Here is a 20,620-nt window from a genome sequence, read left to right on the forward strand (position 1 = left end):
CAAACCCACGACCCTGACATTAAGTGTCTCATGCTCTACCGACTGAGCTAGCCAGGCGGATAAGGAGTCCCCACTAGAACTAGACACTGTTAAAAGTAATACCTTCCCTAACGTGACAATATTCTGCTAAATCCTGATTTCATCTTGTAACGCTGGACAGAATGTGGCCCAGGATCTATGTCCAGTGCACGTGTTAGCAGTTGCAAGGCAGCAAAATGCCTAATTCGTCCCTGGGTGGGCTTGAACCACCAACCTTTCAGTTAACAGCCGAACGCGCTAACCGATTGCGCCACAGAGACTTAGTGAAAGGTCACCTACAGTGATAGAAACGCGTAACTTTGTCTCAAAGTCTGCTACGTGAACCATAATGTAAGTTTGCTGGGAGAGAGAGAGAAAAGTAACAGGAACGCCCAACGTGGGGCTCGAACCCACGACCCTGAGATTAAGAGTCTCATGCTCTACCGACTGAGCTAGCCGGGCTGATGAGAAGCTCTTTTAGGAACCAGAAACCGTTTACAGTAATACCTTCCCTACCCGTGACAATGTTCTGCTAAATCCTGATTTCATCTTGTAACGCTGGACAGAATGTGGCTCGTCCTGATTTTGCCAAGTGCTAGTTGTCCTGAGACCAACATATTTTATGATGACCCAGGGACAACATCTCTATCAGCCAATCAAACGTTAATACGTCATCATTATGAGCCTCCTGCAGAGTCCGCCAAAAACGCAAATTCAAAAAAGAAAACACACCCACCCACACACAGGCAACTGCCATTTTCACCAGTGAAGAGGACAGGTGAAGAGGTGAGATCACCGGTTTTCTTCTATAAGTTTACAGAAGGAGTAATGATTGTAAAATTCATATGTGTTTATGGATTTGTCCCTTTTTTCCAGCGAAGTGAACGAGCAACGTTTAACTTTTGTTTGCATTAAGTTAGCCTAATTAGCCGTCCCTACCTAACGTTAGATTAGCGTGCTGCTCTACCGTTACTGTTACTTACTTTCTGGTATTAATTAAAACAAGCTAACAGTATTTTTTTGAATATTTAAATCTAGCAAACGTTATTAAACGCGACTAAACTTGCCCTCTTGCTAATTTAGCGACCTTTTTTCTAATAATTCGGTTTTTAGCATGTATTATGTCAATTTCATTTAAAGACACGCCAGAAATGTGGACCAAAACAGCACTAGTTTAAACACAAGACAGTAGGTTATTTGAGGTGTTAACTTAACTACTGTGAATCGCTGCAATGATTTCATTATTTATTCTGTTAAATATGTTGGCATCATCACAGGTTTATTAATATCATTTATATTTTTTACCTCAGGTCATCATCACTGATTTATTAATATGTTAACCTCAGGTCATCATCACTAATTTATTAATATATTTAATATGTTAAACTCAGGTCATCATCACTGATTTATTAATATATTTAATATGTTAACCTCAGGTCATCATCACTGATTTATTAATATATTTAATATGTTAACCTCAGGTCATCATCACTGATTTATTAATATTATTAATATGTTAACCTCAGGTCATAATCACTGATTTATTAATATTATTATTATGTTAAACTCAGGTCATCATCACTGATTTATTAATATGTTAACCTCAGGTCATCATCACTAATTTATTAATATATTTAATATGTTAAACTCAGGTCATCATCACTGATTTATTAATATTATTAATATGTTAACCTCAGGTCATCATCACTGATTTATTAATATTATTAATATGTTAACCTCAGGTCATCATCGCTGATTTATTAATATTATTAATATGTTAACCTCAGGTCATCATCACTGATTTATTAATAATATGTTAACCTCAGGTCATCATCACTGATTTATTAATATTATTAATATGTTAACCTCAGGTCATCATCGCTGATTTATTAATATTATTAATATGTTAACCTCAGGTCATCATGACTGATTTATTAAAATTATGAATATGTTAACCTCAGGTCATCATCACTGATTTATTAATATTATTAATATGTTAACCTCAGGTCATCATCACTGATTTATTAATAATATGTTAACCTCAGGTCATCATCACTGATTTATTAATATTATTAATACGTCATCATCACTGATTTATTAATATGTTAACCTCAGGTCATCATCACTGATTTATTAATATTATTAATATGTTATCCTCAGGTCATCATCGCTGATTTATTAATATTATTAATGTGTTAACCTCAAGTCATCATCACTGATTTATTAATATGTTAACCTCAAGTTATTATCACTGATTTATTATTAATAATAATAATAATATGTTAACCTCAGGTCATCATCACTGATTTATTAATATTATTAATACGTTAACCACAGGTCATAATCACTGATTTATTAATGATAACATGTTAACCACAGGTCATCATCACTGATTTATTAATATTATTAATATGTTAACCTCAGGTCATCATCGCTGATTTATTAATATTGTTAATATCTTAACCTCAGGTCATCATCACTGATTTATTAATATTATTTATATCTTAACCTCAGGTCATCATCGCTGATTTATTAATATTGTTAATATCTTAACCTCAGGTCATCATCATGGATTTATTAATATTATTAATATCTTAACATCAGGTCATTATCACTGATTTATTAATATGTTAACCTCAGGTCATCATCACTGATTTATTAATATTATAAATACGTTAACCACAGGTCATGATAATTGATTTATTAATATTATTAATATGTTAACCTCAGGTCATCATAGCTAATTTATTAATATTATTAATACTTTAACCTCAGATCATCATCACTGATTTATTAATAATTTGTTAACCTCAGGCCATCATCACTGATTTATTAATATTATTAATACGTCATCATCACTGATTTATTAATATGTTAACCTCAGGTCATCATCACTGATTTATTAATATTAATAATATCTTAACCTCAGGTCATCATCACTGATTTATTAATAGGTTAACCTCAGGTCATCATCACTGATTTATTAATATTATTAATATGTTAACCTCAGGTCATCCTCACTGATTTATTAATAATATTAATATGTTAACCTCAGGTCATCATCACTGATTTATTAATATTATTAATATGTTAACCTCAGGCCATCATCTCTGATTTATTAATATTATAAACATGTTAACCTCAGGTCATCATCACTGATTTATAATTATTATTAACACGTCATCATCACTGATTTATTAATATGTTAACCTCAGGTCATCATCACTGATTTATTAATATTATTAATATCTTAACCTCAGGTCATCATCACTGATTTATTAATATTATTAATATGTTAACCTCAGGTCATCATCACTGATTTAATAATATTAATAATATCTTAACCTCAGGTCATCATCACAGATTTATTAATATATTTAATATGTTAACCTCAGGTCATCATCACTGATTTATTAATATTAATAATATCTTAACCTCAGGTCATCATCACTGATTTGTTAATATTATTAACAAGTTAACCTCAGGTCATCATCACTGATTTATTAATATGTTAACCTCAGGTCATCATCACTGATTTATTAATATTATTAATATGTTAACCTCAGGTCATCATCACTGATTTATTAATATTATTAACATGTTAACCTCAGGTCATCATCACTGATTTATTAATATTATTAATACGTCATCATCACTGATTTATTAATATGTTAACCTCAGGTCATCATCACTGATTTGTTAATATTATTAACATGTTAACCTCAGGTCATCATCACTGATTTATTAATATTATTAATACATCATTATTACAGATTTATTAATATCTTAACCTCATGTCATCATCACTGATTTATTAATATGTTAACCTCAGGTCATCATCACTGATTTGTAATATTATTAGTACGTTAACTTCAGGTCATCTCGGATTTATTAAAATCATCTTTTAAAAATCATATATATATATGTGTGTGTGTGTGTGTGTGTGTGTGTGTGTTTACATAAAAACAATCAATAAATATTTTGTTCAGACTTCCTTAACTCTTTAAAACCTAATAAACTCTTTAAGTCTGTTTAAAGCTGAAATTTTAAACACATTTTAAGGATTGAGCTTCTAGATTTTAGTTTTGTGTAAAACCATTTCAGATTTACTAGGCCCAGCAGCACAAACTCTCTTATGGCATGGAAAAGTAAAAAAAAAAAAGTAACTTGTGATTGCAAGTAACATTATTGTTTGTTTGTTTTTCAGGAGGAGCATTGAACAAGATAAATGTGCAAAACCTGGGCCCTGAATCATGCTTTGATTTGGCAACTCATTTCTTGGAACCTCTTGCAGTTGATGTTTTCTTCTTCCTTTCTAGAGGACTGCCTGAAATAAGCTTAGTACACAACTAAGGTGGTAAACAAAAACAAAACTCAGATTACGTTTTTACAATTAGAATTTTATTTCATTTTAGACAGTTGTTCTATTGTAAATGTTATGTTCTAAACTGATATCAGATATACTGTACAAAATAAAATTAAAAAAAACTTTTGTTTTCTTTGCGTTTTCTTCTTGATTTAATAGCAAAACTGACATCTAGGGTCAGTTCTTCGTACGCGGATTACTCAGTTAGCTGCTGCAGAGATCAACATATCGCTGTCTATTCTATCTAGTTACTTATGTCTCTCTATATACAAATACACTTTTCAAACTTTTTATCTGCAACAAGACCAACGGCAACCTCCTCCTTTGCTGTTTCTTTAACCCGCAAATCTTTATTTTACAAATTTTATAGATCAAACAGTACTGTATGCTTCTCAAACTCTGAGGAGTACGTCAGAAGACAATCGCCAGTGATATTTGGTTTTTGATTGACAGGATGTTGTAAGCCTATAGTTATAATATCTATACAGTAGTTATAATGATATTTATACATAATCCACTTCAGTAATGTCCAGCGGCAGAGTAACTGCATGTTAATTTATGCTCGTGCAAAGGATGAGACGGATAAAAGTGATCAATGCATGCCCTTCTTTTACTTATTTTCGTGTTGTCAGGTTCACAGTGCAAACAGCTCCCAGGTGAAATAACTTGAGCGAACAAAGCAAAGCCGAATAAAGCTTTCTTCCTCTGCTTAAGTAGCACAGCACACAGCGAGTTCACATCATCCAGCATGCGTGTCCAACTACACTACCCACAATACACTTTGCTATGGACTACAATTCCCGTAAATCACTTCCCCTCTCCAACAAAACTGATACTAAAACTGTTTTACTATTGGTTTTGTAGTTCGAGCCGAAATAAAGTTTTGTTGCAGTTTTTATTAGTTTAAGTTCATTTGATTGACTATATGTAAATCAGTTTATATTATTGACATTTATTGGGTAAAATTGTTACTTTTTTCTGTTATTCAATGTATTTAGGTCATTATCAATGCACTGTCACTTTAATTGAGCTTGAGCAGCGCTATCGCTGCACTGCTGCTTCAGCGATGCTCACGGCTCGCTGACGCGCTGCTGCTGCGTGCGGTATGAAAGTTCTAATCTGTTAACATGGATGCCAAAAAAACACGCGCCGCTGATGCTTGCGGTGTGAAACAGGCGTTACGTTTAAAAGATATAATAGTCTGATTTCTAACTATAGCAGATCAAATATTAAACTGGTGAGCACACCTGCCAACACTTCACCCTGTTTGTGTCAGAGTCTCTGTTTATAGCATCTTCCAAAGTTAGACCACAGATGACCAATTGTCTCCCAGTTGTTCCTGAAGTACTTGCAGACATATTTGAAGTTCCTATACTGGCAGTGAAACATCTCAGCCTTTTCCTTAAATTCTTGTGCCTGTAAAAATTGACAAGGAAAATCATGTTTCATGATGTTAGCATAAAAACTGCTGTAGATTTTTAGGTCATTAAATAATACTTCACACAGACATATACCCCAGTGTGTATGGTAAATCTTCTGAGAATCTTTATTGTTCTTATACTGTCTAAATCACTGTAGGTCTATGACTGGATAAAACAACATAACATAATACTATTTGCAGTAACTAAAACAGACCCACCAAACAATCCATGTTTATAACAAAAAAGAAACGTTGCAAAGTTATCATAAATTATAAAATCATTGTTTCACATTTAATCAAATTATTATAAATTTAATCAATTCCTTTTGGACTATGTAAGATCCATGATCTGAAATGTTATTCAGAACAGAATTAAAATATATCTTTATTTAAAACAAAAACATTTAGCTCATGCTGTAAAATGTACTTTAAACTGACCTAAAAAGGTATTAATTAAGGTTGTTAATATAAATGGAATGCTTACAAATGTGTGTAAAATATGTAAAGTTAATCTATGAAACTCTGCACACCTAGCCTAGTTTACTTCTGAACACAGTTGATAAGCAGCATAAATTCATTTTTGAAGGAGAGTAATTGTGTAAGTGAGAAGAGGCCAGAATTTTTTTCTACAGCTCCTGTGTGTAGGTTCTGTAATTGAACTTTTATAGTAAGGTGTTTTTTTTTTTTTCATTGCCTTTAAAGTTAAATAACAGCATAAACAATAAAGGCTGGAAAATATGCACATTTTCAGCGTACGACAGTAGAATGTAGTTTGGGTAACTTTATTGACGTTGCTGGCAATCGTTCTTCTCAATATCATTCTTTTTGGTAAAAATAAAATAAAGAGGGGATAAGGATGTACATATTCATATTTACTTTAACATGTTCAATACAGCCAACAGTAAAATTTTACTAATGCACATTTATCCAAATCTTAATATGTATATGAGGAAAATCTATTCATGATACCTTTTGAATCGAATATAAGCAAAACTATCATATTTACACAAACATGTGTAAGCCATAAAAAGGTGTTTGTACAACAAAGTACAGGGGGTATAAAACGGATTATAATCAAATGACCCTTGAATATTTACAAAAATAGAGCGCTTGCGGACATATTTTTCAATGTTTAAATCAGCCCCGGAAATAATCTGCATGTGTTACTCTTGACCGCACACTGAGAGAAATCGAAAGTAACCCTGTCACTTAAAATGTAACTTTAAATGTTCAGTAGGTGGGGAGTCAAAACCAGAAGTATGTGATAGCACAACAATGATAGCGATTCAAAAATATATGTTTTGATGGGCTGAATATCATTATATTTTTGATGTCAGTTGTGGGCCGGATGGAGGAGGCAGGGGCGCAAATGGTTTGAGGGTCGGCAGTTTGAGACCTGACTTAGAGGCTTTTGCATCTGAACTCTTCATACTGTATGTGGGTTACCATTTTATATTAGCTGTCATTAACATAATTTTTTCACATATTAGTAATGCATGTTACAAGCTTGTTACCAAAGTAGAATGACACATTAGAACATACAGTTGTACTATAAGGGTGCTTTCACACCTGTGAATGGATTTAGTTGTTCCGAAAAAGAGATTAAAAATGTTAACATTGTTGCTCTTTGCTCTAGGAGCGGTTCACTTTCACACTGCAAAATTTCTAATCGGACCAAAAGAGCTAAAACAAGTCACGTGCGAGTAAACTCTCCTCGCATTGGTCAGAGTGCTGGGGTTTATTTTGCAGCGTTCCGCTCAGCTGTCAGGGGGAGGTGGTGGTTTGGTGGTGATTGACAAGGCGCGCACGCGCGACGTGTCTGAGGAGAGATGCGGTGGGGAGGGGTGAGAAGGGTGCGCGACGATGCCTATTTGAGGACCGGGAGGGTGATGCGAGATTACGGGGAGGTCATCACTCGTTTTCGGGCATCCGGAGACTCGCGAAACTTCCCACCCTACTCATAATTCCCTCTTCATATAGCCGTAAGCCTATTACATATCCATAAAACACTGTAATAACCGCGCTCGGATCGGATCGCTTTCTCACTGCAATCGAACCGCTCCAGGGTTCGTTTCAATCGAGCCTCACTAAGGCGGTCTCGGAGCGATTACTTTGGCGTGGAATAGAGCGCAATTGCCTTGTTCACATATGCCAAACGAACCGCGCTAACTGGGCAAACAAGACAGGTTCTGAAACAAAAGTGTAGGTGTGAAAGCACCCTAAAACAAATAGCAACACACCTTTGAACAGCATTTCATCTCTGACATAAACTGTATGATGTGCGCTCTTCAATCTGCCTTTTCAGGTCCACTCACACCAGATTCAGATATTGACAGCCAACGAGTTACTGCCTGTGTGTAATAAATGGTGGAAAAACGTAACACAACATATTTAATATGGTCAGAACTTCCATGACACATTCGACATTATTAGGATCAAGTATTATAAGCTTCAAGTTAAGGGGTACTCAAATCAAAGTAAAAACAATATATGTTATTGCTATAGCTCAGTAAAAGTTTGAACTTTTTTTTTTTGCTTAAGTGCATCGATGACTGACATAAACACACAATAATACCCAGATAATGTCAAGTAATATTACAGTATGTTGTGTGACATGTTGCAATGTGAAATAAGCTTAAGCTCAATCCACTGATTCATTAGCAACTGAAGATAAAAAAAAATGTGAATGGTAATACTGTTAGAGATTTACATAAAAAAATATTAATATGACAGTTGATAAAAATAGAATATGAATCTATAAAATGAGGAAAAACAAAAGCAGTATCTTAACTTAGTACTTACTTGCGTTACATGGTACCAACAAAGGAGAATGTCTGACTCGTTGAACACCTTACGGATGGCATTGACTTCAGCCTGGTCTTTATCAACCATAAAACACCTAAAAAAAACTTTAAGATAGAGAAAACAAATACAAAATATTACAAATGTTTGCTCTCCAAAGAATGCATTTTGTTGTTTACTGTTATTTACCTTCTCTAGAAAAAAACTATTTATGCAATGCATGAAATCAACATCTAGCAAATACCAATTTTGACCCGAATTTGCTAATATAAAGTAAAAATCCACAATATTAACATTGATGACCTGAGGTTAACGTATTATTAATAAATCAGTGATGATGACCTGAGGTTAGCATATTAATAATATTAATAAATCAGTGATGATGACCAGTATATTAATAAATCAATGATGATGACCTGAGTTTATTGTATTAATGATATTAATAAATCAGCGATGATAACCTGTGGTTAACGTATTAATAATATTAATAAATCAGTGATGATGACCTGAGGTTAACATATTAATAATATTAATAAATCGACGAGCTGAGGTTAACGTATTAATAATATTAATAAATCAGAGATTAAGACCTGTGGTTAACGTAATAATAATATTAATAAATCAGTGATGATGACCTGAGGTTAACATATGAATAATATTACTAAATCCGTGATGACCTGAGGTTAACAAATTAAAATTAATAAATCAGTGATGATGACCTGAGGTTAACACATTAATAATATTAATAAATCAGTGATGACCTGAGGTTAACATGTTAATTATATTAATAAATCAGTGATGACCTGAGGTTAACATGTTAATAATATGAATAAATCAGTGATGACCTGAGGTCAACATGTTAATAATATTAATAAATCAGTGATGATGACCTGTGGTTAACATATTAATAATATTAATAAATCAGTGATGATGACCTGAGGTTAACATATTAATAATATTAATAAATCAGTGATGATGACCTGAGGTTAACACATTAATAATATTAATAAATCAATGATGACCTGAGGTTAACATATTAATATTAATTAATCAATCAGTGATGATGACCTGAGGTTAATGTATTATTAATATTAATAAGTCAGTGAAGATGACCTTGGGTTAACATATTAATAAATCGACGACCTGAGGTTAACGTATTAATAATATTAATAAATCCTTGATGATGACCTGAGGTTAACAAATTATAATTAATAAATCAGTGATGATGACCTGAGGTTAACACATTAATAATATTAATAAATCAGTGATGATGACCTGAGGTTAACATATTAATAATATTAATAAATCAGTGATGACCTCAGGTTAACATGTTAACTATATTAATAAATCAGTAATGACCTGAGGTCAACATATTAATAATATAAATAAATCAATGCTGATGACCTGTGGTTAACATAATAATAATATTAATAAATCAATGATGACCTGAGGTTAACATATTAATATTAATTATTCAATCAGTGATGATGACCTGTAACGTATTAGTAATATTAATAAATCAGTGATGATGATAAATCAGTGATGATGACCTGTGGTTAAAGTATGAATAATAATAATAATAAATCAGTGATGATGACCTGAGGTTAACATATTATTAATATTAATAAATCAGTGATGATGACCTGAGGTTAACATATTAATAATATTAATAAATCCTTGATGATGACCTGAGGTTAACAAATTATAATTAATAAATCAGTGATGATGACCTGAGGTTAACACATTAATAATATTAATAAATCAGTGATGATGACCTGAGGTTAACATATTATTAATATTAATAAATCAGTGATGATGACCTGAGGTTAACATATTAATAATATTAATAAATCCTTGATGATGACCTGAGGTTAACAAATTATAATTAATAAATCAGTGATGATGACCTGAGGTTAACACATTAATAATATTAATAAATCAGTGATGATGACCTGAGGTTAACATATTAATAATATTAATAAATCAGTGATGACCTCAGGTTAACATGTTAACTATATTAATAAATCAGTGATGACCTGAGGTCAACATATTAATAATATAAATAAATCAATGCTGATGACCTGTGGTTAACATAATAATAATATTAATAAATCAATGATGACCTGAGGTTAACATATTAATATTAATTATTCAATCAGTGATGATGACCTGTAACGTATTAGTAATATTAATAAATCAGTGATGATGATGTATTAATAATATTAATAAATCAGTGATGATGACCTGTGGTTAAAGTATGAATAATAATAATAATAAATCAGTGATGATGACCTGAGGTTAACATATTATTAATATTAATAAATCAGTGATGATGACATGAGAATAACACATTAATAATATTAATAAATCAGTGATGATGACCTGTGGTTAACGTATTAATAATATTAATAAATCAGTGATGATGACCTGAGGTTAACATATTAATAATATTAATAAATCAGTGATTATGACCTGAGGTTAACATATTAATAATATTAATAAATCAGTGATGATGACCTGAAGTTGACATATTATTATTAATAAATCAGTGATGATGACCTGTAACGAATTAATAAATCAGTGATGATGACCTGAGATTAACGTATTAATAATATTAATAAATCAGTGATGATGGCCTGAGATTAATATATATATATATATATATATATATATATATATATATATATATATATATATATATATATATATATATAAGCGATCATGACCTGAGGTCAACATAATTAACAGAATAATTAAATTATATCACTAACGTTAGTTCAATTTTGCAGCGATTCACAGTAGTTAAGTTAACACCTCAAATAACCTACTGTCTTGTGTTTAAACTAGTGCTGTTTTGGTCCACATTTCTGGCGTGTCTTTAAATGAAATTGACATAATACATGCTAAAAACCAAATGATTAGAAAAAAAGGTCGCTAAACTAGCAAGAGGGCAAGTTTAGTCCCGTTTAATAATGTTTCCTAGATTTAAATATTCAAAAAAATATTGTTAGCTTGTTTTAATTAATACCAGAAAGTAAATCACAGTAACGGTAGAGCAGCACGCTAATCTAACGTTAGGTAGGGACGGCTAATTAGGCTAGCTTAATGCAAACAAAAGTTAAACGTTGCTCGTTTACTTCGCTGGAAAAAAGGGACAAATCCATAAACACATATGAATTTTACAATCATTACTCCTTCTGTAAACTTATAGAAGAAAACCGGTGATCTCACCTCTTCACCTGTCCTCTTCACTGGTGAAAATGGCAGTTGCCTGTGTGTGGGTGGGTGTGTTTTCTTTTTTGAATTTGCGTTTTTGGCGGACTCTGCAGGAGGCTCATAATGATGACGTATTAACGTTTGATTGGCTGATAGAGATGTTGTCCCTGGGTCATCATAAAATATGTTGGTCTCAGGACAACTAGCACTTGGCAAAATCAGGACGAGCCAGAATGTGGCCCAGGATCTATGTCCAGTGCACGTGTTAGCAGTTGCAAGGCAGCAAAATGCCTAATTCGTCCCTGGGTGGGCTTGAACCACCAACCTTTCAGTTAACAGCCGAACGCGCTAACCGATTGCGCCACAGAGACTTAGTGAAAAGTCACCTACAGTGATAGAAACGCGGAACTTTGTCTCAAAGTCTGCTACATTAAAGCTTATGTAAGTTTGCTGAGAGAGAGAGAGAAAAGTAACAGAAACGCCCAACGTGGGGCTCGAACCCACGACCCTGACATTAAGTGTCTCATGCTCTACCGACTGAGCTAGCCAGGCGGATAAGGAGTCCCCACTAGAACTAGACACTGTTAACAGTAATACCTTCCCTAACGTGACAATATTCTGCTAAATCCTGATTTCATCTTGTAACGCTGGACAGAATGTGGCCCAGGATCTATGTCCAGTGCACTTGTTAGCAGTTGCAAGGCAGCAAAATGCCTAATTCGTCCCTGGGTGGGCTTGAACCACCAATCTTTCAGTTAACAGCCGAACGCGCTAACCGATTGCGCCACAGAGACTTAGTGAAAGGTCACCTACAGTGGTAGAAACGCGGAACTTTGTCTCAAAGTCTGCTACATGAACCCTAATGTAAGTTTGCTGGGAGAGAGAGACAAAAGTAACAGGAACGGCCAACGTGGGGCTCGAACCCACGACTCTGAGATTAAGAGTCTCATGCTCTACCGACTGAGCTAGCCGGGCTGATGACAAACTCTTTTAGGAACCAGAAACCGTTTACAGTAATACCTTCCCTACCCGTGACAATGTTCTGCTAAATCCTGATTTCATCTTGTAACGCTGCACAGAATGTGGCCCAGGATCTATGTCCAGTGCACATGTTAGCAGTTGCAAGTCAGCAAAATGCCTAATTCGTCCCTGGGTGGGCTTCAACCACCAACCTTTAAGTTAACAGCCTAACGCGCAAACTAATTGCGCCACAGAGACTTGGTGAAAGGTCACCTACAGTGGTAGAAACGCGGAACTTTGTCTCAAAAGGTCTGCTATATGAACCCTAATGTAAGTTTGCTGAGAGAGAGAGAGAGAAAAGTAACAGAAATGCCCAACGTGGGGCTCAAACCCACGACCCTGACATTAAGTGTCTCATGCTCTACCGACTGAGCTAGCCAGGCGGATAAGGAGCCCCCACTAGAACTAGACACTGTTAACAGTAATACCTTCCCTAACGTGACAATATTCTGCTAAATCCTGATTTCATCTTGTAACGCTGGACAGAATGTGGCCCAGGATCTATGTCCAGTGCACGTGTTAGCAGTTGCAAGGCAGCAAAATGCCTAATTCATCCCTGGGTGGGCTTGAACCACCAACCTTTCAGTTAACGGCCGAACGCGCTAACCGATTGCGCCACAGAGACTTAGTGAAAAGTCACCTACAGTGATAGAAACGCGGAACTTTGTCTCAAAGTCTGCTACATTAAAGCTTATGTAAGTTTGCTGGGAGAGAGAGAGAGAAAAGTAACGACAACGCCCAACGTGGGGCTCAAACCCACGACCCTGAGATTAAGAGTCTCATGCTCTACCGACTGAGCTAGCCAGGCTGATGAGAAGCTCTTTTAGGAACCAGAAACCGTTTACAGTAATACCTTCCCTACCCGTGACAATGTTCTGCTAAATCCTGATTTCATCTTGTAACGCTGGACAGAATGTGGCCCAGGATCTATGTCCAGTGCACGTGTTAGCAGTTGCAAGGCAGCAAAATGCCTAATTCGTCCCTGGGTGGGCTTGAACCACCAATCTTTCAGTTAACAGCCGAATGCGCTAACCGATTGCGCCACAGAGACTTAGTGAAAGGTCACCTACAGTGGTAGAAACGCGGAACTTTGTCTCAAAGTCTGCTACATGAACCCTAATGTAAGTTTGCTGGGAGAGAGAGAGAAAAGTAACAGGAACGCCCAACATGGGGCTCAAACCCACGACTCTGAGATTAAGAGTCTCATGCTCTACCGACTGAGCTAGCCGGGCTGATGAGAAGCTCTTTTATTAACCAGAAACCGTTTACAGCACTACCTTCCCTACCCGTGACAATCTTCTGCTAAATCCTGATTTCATCTTGTAACGCTGGACAGAATGTGGCCCAGGATCTATTTCCGGTGCACATGTTAGCAGTTGCAAGTCACCAAAATGCCTAATTCGTCCCTGGGTGGGCTTGAACCACCAACCTTTCAGTTAACAGCCTAACGCGCTAACCAAATGCGCCACAGAGACTTAGTGAAAGGTCAACTACAGTGGTAGAAACGCGGAACTTTGTCTCAAAGTCTGCTACGTGAACCATAATGTAAGTTTGCTGGGAGAGAGAGAGAAAAGTAACAGGAATGCCCAACGTGGGGCTCAAACCCACTACCCTGACATTAAGTGTCTCATGCTCTACCGACTGAGCTAGCCAGGCGGATAAGGAGCCCCCACTAGAACTAGACACTGTTAACAGTAATACCTTCCCTAACGTGACAATATTCTGCTAAATCCTGATTTCATCTTGTAACGCTGGACAGAATGTGGCCCAGGATCTATGTCCAGTGCACATGTTAGCAGTTGCAAGTCAGCAAAATGCCTAATTCGTCCCTGGGTGGGCTTCAACCACCAACCTTTCAGTTAACAGCCTAACGCGCTAACTGATTGCGCCACAGAGACTTAGTGAAAGGTCACCTACAGTGGTAGAAACGCGGAACTTTGTCTCAAAAGGTCTGCTATATGAACCCTAATGTAAGTTTGCTGAGAGAGAGAAAAGTAACAGAAACGCCCAACGTGGGGCTCAAACCCACAACCCTGACATTAAGTGTCTCATGCTCTACCGACTGAGCTAGCCAGGCGGATAAGGAATCCCCACTAGAACTAGACACTGTTAACAGTAATACCTTCCCTAACGTGACAATATTCTGCTAAATCCTGATTTCATCTTGTAACGCTGGACAGAATATGGCCCAGGATCTATGTCCAGTGCACGTGTTAGTAGTTGCAAGGCAGCAAAATGCCTAATTCGTCCCTGGGTGGGCTTCAACCACCAACCTTTCAGTTAACAGCCGAACGCGCTAACCGATTGCGCCACAGAGACTTAGTGAAAGGTCACCTACAGTGATAGAAACGCGTAACTTTGTCTCAAAGTCTGCTACGTGAACCATAATGTAAGTTTGCTGGGAGAGAGAGAGAAAAGTAACAGGAACGCCCAACGAAGGGCTCGAACCCACGACCCTGAGATTAAGAGTCTCATGCTCTACCGACTGAGCTAGCCGGGCTGATGAGAAGCTCTTTTAGGAACCAGAAACCGTTTACAGTAATACCTTCCCTACCCGTGACAATGTTCTGCTAAATCCTGATTTCATCTTGTAACGCTGGACAGAATGTGGCCCAGGATCTATGTCCAGTGCACATGTTAGCAGTTGCAAGTCAGCAAAATGCCTAATTCGTCCCTGGGTGGGCTTGAACCACCAACCTTTCAGTTAACAGCCAAATGCGCTAACCGATTGCGCCACAGAGACTTAGTGAAAGGTCACCTACAGTGGTAGAAACGCAGAACTTTGTCTCAAAGTCTGGTACATGAACCCTAATGTAAGTTTGCTGGGAGAGAGAGAGAAAAGTAACAGGAGCGCCCAACGTGGGGCTCGAACCCACGACCCTGAGATTAAGAGTCTCATGCTCTACCGACTGAGCTAGCCGGGCTGCTGAGAAACACCTTTAGGAACCAGAAACCGTTTACAGTAATACCTTCCCTACCCGTGACAATCTTCTGCTAAATCCTGATTTCATCTTGTAACGCTGGACAGAATGTGGCCCAGGATCTATGTCCTGTGCACATGTTAGCAGTTGCAAGTCAGCAAAATGCCTAATTCGTCCCTGGGTGGGCTTGAACCACCAACCTTTCAGTTAACAGCCAAACGCACTAACGGATTGAGCCACAGCGACTTAGTGAAAGGTCACCTACAGTGGTAAAAACGAGGAACTTTGTCTCAAAAGGTCTGCTATATGAACCCTAATGTAAGTTTGCTGGGAGAGAGAGAGAAAAGTAACAGAAACGCCCAACTTGGGGCTCTAACCCACAACCCTGAGATTGAGAGTCTCATACTTTACCGACTGTGCTAGCCTAGCTGTTTCAAGAGCTAGACACCGTTTACAGTAATACCTTCCCGACCCGTGACAATGTTCTACTAAATCCTGATTTCATCTTGTAACGCTGGACAGAATGTGGCCCAGGATATATGCCCAGTGCACATGTTAGCAGTTGTACGGCAGCAAAGTGCGTGTGTACCTGGGTGGGCTTCAACCACCAACCTTTGGGTCATTATATCTTGTTTAATACCCATTTTATTCATTTATACTATTCATTTTATTTATTTACTCATTTATATTAATATGCGAATATGTCTCAATAAATAATTAAAATTTTGTTAATTAGTTGAGTGCTATAGGTCTTACAAAAGCCTTTTATCTAAAAATAGCGTAAAAACTCTTAACTGTACATAAGCTCATTGATCTCTCCATTTTTCTTCTTAAAATAGGTCTCTGTTAATTCATCTTCATCGCCCAACTTTTTTTTTTTTTCAATTATTTCAATGCAGTCTTTTGGTATTGCTTTTTTCAACTCATGACATTGTCTTTGTAATTTTGCTTTAACAACTCTTTTATACCCATCCTCCACAATTACTTTTAATGGTACAAATCCTTTTATTACTTCATATAATACATCTTTAACTTGTCTTAATCCTCCGTCCCACCATTCCTTAAAATATAAAACATTTCCTTCACTTAAAATTGTTTAATTCAGTAAAAGTGGTTGTTCTAGAATCTGTGCCCTTGCTTTTGGTATAATCAACACATTTTCTAAAAATCCCCCTCATGATTCTAAGACCTCAACATAAAATTTTGGCAGACCTGCTATCATCCGTTTCTTCATCTTCATCAATAAAACATTACATCCCATATTAAAATGTCCACATTTCTTCAAATATTATTATCACACCCATTTTCCCTTCCAAAAACCTTTGAATAATCTTAATTGTTAATGTTTTCATTTTTAAAAAAACTATCCAAAAGTCCCAGACCTCCTTCTTTTACCTCCCCAATCAAAGTATAATAAGCAATCTTGGCTCTTCCATTTCCCCACAAAAACTTTAAAACTACATCATTTATTTTTTCATAGTATACTTCAGGCAACGCAGTTACACTTAACACATACCAGACCTTTGACAACATTAAAGCATTTAAGATGAATACTTTCCTTTTAACATCAAATTTCTAGCTTTCCAAAATCTCAGTCTTTTCTCAATTCCATTTAAAACTCTCTCCCAATTTAAAATATCTGCTTTATTAGAATCCATCCCCACCCAAATTTCCAACATTTTTGTATGTTCCTTTTCTTCTTTAAAGGGTATATGTTGTGTTATTTCTTTTACTCTTCCCACCCTCATGCATAAACTTTTTCCAACATTAACCTTAGCTCCTGATGCTTTACAATATCGCTCTAAAATCCCCAACGATGTAGTATCATCAGCGTATTGATACACAGCTTCTCTGTTGTCATTGTTTACTATTTATATCCCTTTAATGCTTCTATCTGATTTTATTGCCAATCCCAGTGGCTCAGCTTCCAGTGTGTATAATAAAGCAGTCAATGGACATCCTTGCCTTATTGATCTAGTTGGTTGAAGACATTCTGTTAAAAAAAAAAATACATTTAATACAAGTTCAAATATCTGTATAAAAAAATTTGAATCCATTTTCTAAAATTTTCCCAAAACCAAACTCCTTAAGAACTGCAAATAAAAAATCATGCTCTACCCTGTCAAAAGCCTTCTCCAAATCTAAACCTATTAAACCCCCCCCCTTTCTCTTTTTCTTGCATATAGTAGACAATTTAGCTTACCCAATTCACCTGTACACTGTTAAAAATTGTCCCGTTAAAAAACAGTAAAATACTGGCAGCAGCAGTTGCCAGCAATGTACTGTTATTTTACAGTATGTTGCTGTAAAAATACATGGACTACATTGATTTACACAATACTCAAGTGAACTCAATTTGCTCACTGAAAGCAACTGCCTCAAATTGGTCAACTGCTGAATGAGTTTATGAAGTAATGTGCTATATATGCTTAGAAGCATACTTATAATGATAACTTATTTTAGTTAATTAGAAAAGTTCGGTTTAACTCTAATGTCTTATTTTTCACAACAGCACACATACATGTAAATCTGGAATCACCAGAGAGATTCTGACTGCATCAGCAACTAAACAGCCGCTATCTTTAAATAGAGAAACATGCAGAATAACATCAGCAGTTCATTGTTCATCTTTAACTCATACACTGGCTCTACTCTCCTCCACAACGGTGACACACAGAAGAAATTAGCATCTGGTTTTACAGTAAAATACTGTTTTTTCCTTGATTTAACGGTAATCTACTGGCAGCTGTGGTTGCCAGCAATCTACTGTTTTTTTACAGTCTATTTCCGTTGTGTAAATTAACAGTATATTACTGTTAAAATACATTTTTACACTGTGTTTTTACCTCTCACACCTTTAACCCTTTAAACCCCAGAGCATATACTTCCGTTTTTATTGAAGGTGCCACACTACTGAGTGTTCAAGAAACATGGAGCAAAGCTGAAGTAAATTCATTAATTAACTGACTAATTAAATGATAATTGAGGATTAACAATGAACAAATGAAGAAATACTGAAGGGAGAAAACAAGAACAGAACATACAAAACTTTAGTCACAGCTTTATAATGAAATAACCTGAAGAACAACAAATGATTAAATCATTTAAATGATCAGTGGATGATTAAACAACTCTACATACATCATCACCAGCTTCACTTATTACTTAATACATGTATTTTTGTATAACATCTACTAAAGTTCTTCTTGAGAAAAAGTTAAAGTTTTACGTCACCATCATGGAGAACAGAGTTTGCTTTAGTTGGGCTCTTAGCCCTGTCATATTTAACATTTATATATCTTGGCTGCTGCAATTGTTAAGAACTTTGTTTGAAAAGCTCCTTTGTTGTGGCAAGCCAGCCAAAAACCTAAATAAGATCTGGTGATGTTCATGTTGCTATTAAATGGCAGAGTCTGTTCTCATTTAGTATACTAAAATTTACTGCTCCTATTCAATGTTAAATCTATTGTTTACATTATGTGTATATATATATATATGGCAATGATTTCTGGAAGTTTTTAAGAATATCTTGGACAAAACACTGCTCTATGGTGTAAATCTCACTCAAACAGACATCAATTATCAGCATATGAACCTCAATAATGGTGACAACTAACAAAATTAACAGTTTAACTCACAAACAGGCAACTGAAAGTCTAAACATAAACAACAGTAGAATCAAACACAAATAAAGAAAACTGTGAGACCATTATACAACATTTATTTATACCGCAATGCATGCTGGGATATTTGTACAGTGCCACTCCCAGCATGCATTGCAGCATGAAACATTTGAGATGTTACCATTGTTGAGATACAAGGTCAGATTCATGAGGTCTGAGTGTGTATTAGTCATAACTGAACTGTTTTTGTATGTTATTTCTTAACTGGTAAGTAATTACGGAGGTATCTTTTCTGTTTCCACTTCTCATTAATTAAATTAATACCTGCAACTGAGCATAAAATCTATTGCATGAGGCCCTTCTTCCAGATTTATACCAAAACATTTATCAGAACTAATTTCAGATAAATAGATTTCTTTATTTCTTGACTTCCCAACTTTATTGCTATAGTACAAACGTTTTGTAAACTCTGTATTCAAGCAAATGGAAAGTCTTGTTAAATGAGTTCAAGGGTGAAGAGCCCAACTAAACCAGCCCCTCACTCCATTACGGTGACACAAAAAACACCTTAATTTCTGTTGGATCTCAATGAGAATAGTATGGAAGTCAAATCATTTAGTAATAAGTGAGTGTCTGCTGTTGTTTGTGGAGTTGTTTAATGATCCTCTGCTGAGACTGAAGCTGTTTTATTTTATTTGATTTTATTTAATGTTGTAACTCAAGTCACTGTTTGTGTTTCTTGTTTATTTTCTTAAGTAATTGAGATTATTAACAGCAGGTGTTCATCAGTGTCTGAATTCACTCATTAGTGTTCATTAAAACTGTCAGGTGAACTATATTAGTTAACTAGTGTATGAAATAGTGTACAAGGACACAAAGCGTGATTTCAAACACAGACTTCAAAACATCGAATCTGAACTCTGTTAGCTCACAGTTTTCAGCAGTTGGTTACTTTCTCGAAAACAAAAATGTTACCCAGAAAGCACTGTTTTTAACAGAATATTACTGTTTTAGTGAAAAAACATTATTTTACCGTAGAATCTGACCGTTTTTTAACAGCAATTTTTTACAGTGTACCGCATGTTTTTTCGATTGTGGGGAAAACCAGAGCACCCAAAGGAAACCCACGTGAACACTGGGAGAACATGCAAACTCCACACAGAAATGCCAACTGACCAGCGCACAGTACTGTGTGTGTGTGTGTGTATGTATACATATATTGCATAAACTTTTC

At 35.5% G+C, this 20,620-nt stretch overlaps 4 non-coding genes and 1 pseudogene across 5 annotated transcripts; all 5 read right to left on the reverse strand.

Annotated features, from left to right (window-relative positions):
* Positions 1–225: 225 nt before the first annotated feature.
* On the reverse strand, positions 226–299 carry trnan-guu (transfer RNA asparagine (anticodon GUU)). Its single transcript has one exon. It is a non-coding gene; the product is annotated as a tRNA-Asn (tRNA).
* Positions 300–407: 108 nt separating this feature from the next.
* Positions 408–480, reverse strand: trnak-cuu (transfer RNA lysine (anticodon CUU)). The gene has a single exon. It is a non-coding gene; the product is annotated as a tRNA-Lys (tRNA).
* Positions 481–4,229: 3,749 nt separating this feature from the next.
* Positions 4,230–8,699, reverse strand: LOC147845169 (uncharacterized; annotated as a pseudogene). Its single transcript, XR_015484260.2, has 3 exons — positions 8,607–8,699; positions 8,045–8,155; positions 4,230–5,800 (listed from the first exon to the last, which is right to left on the reverse strand). The product of XR_015484260.2 is annotated as an uncharacterized LOC147845169, transcript variant X1 (transcript).
* A 3,420-nt stretch (positions 8,700–12,119) lies between these two features.
* trnan-guu (transfer RNA asparagine (anticodon GUU)) lies at positions 12,120–12,193 on the reverse strand. The gene has a single exon. It is a non-coding gene; the product is annotated as a tRNA-Asn (tRNA).
* A 3,500-nt stretch (positions 12,194–15,693) lies between these two features.
* Positions 15,694–15,766, reverse strand: trnak-cuu (transfer RNA lysine (anticodon CUU)). Its single transcript has one exon. It is a non-coding gene; the product is annotated as a tRNA-Lys (tRNA).
* Between the last annotated feature and the right edge of the window lie 4,854 nt (positions 15,767–20,620).

This window comes from Danio rerio, chromosome 4 (assembly GCF_052040795.2).
Source record: "Danio rerio strain M-AB ecotype USA chromosome 4, GRCz13ab, whole genome shotgun sequence".
NCBI classification, from domain to species: Eukaryota; Metazoa; Chordata; class Actinopteri; order Cypriniformes; family Danionidae; genus Danio; species Danio rerio.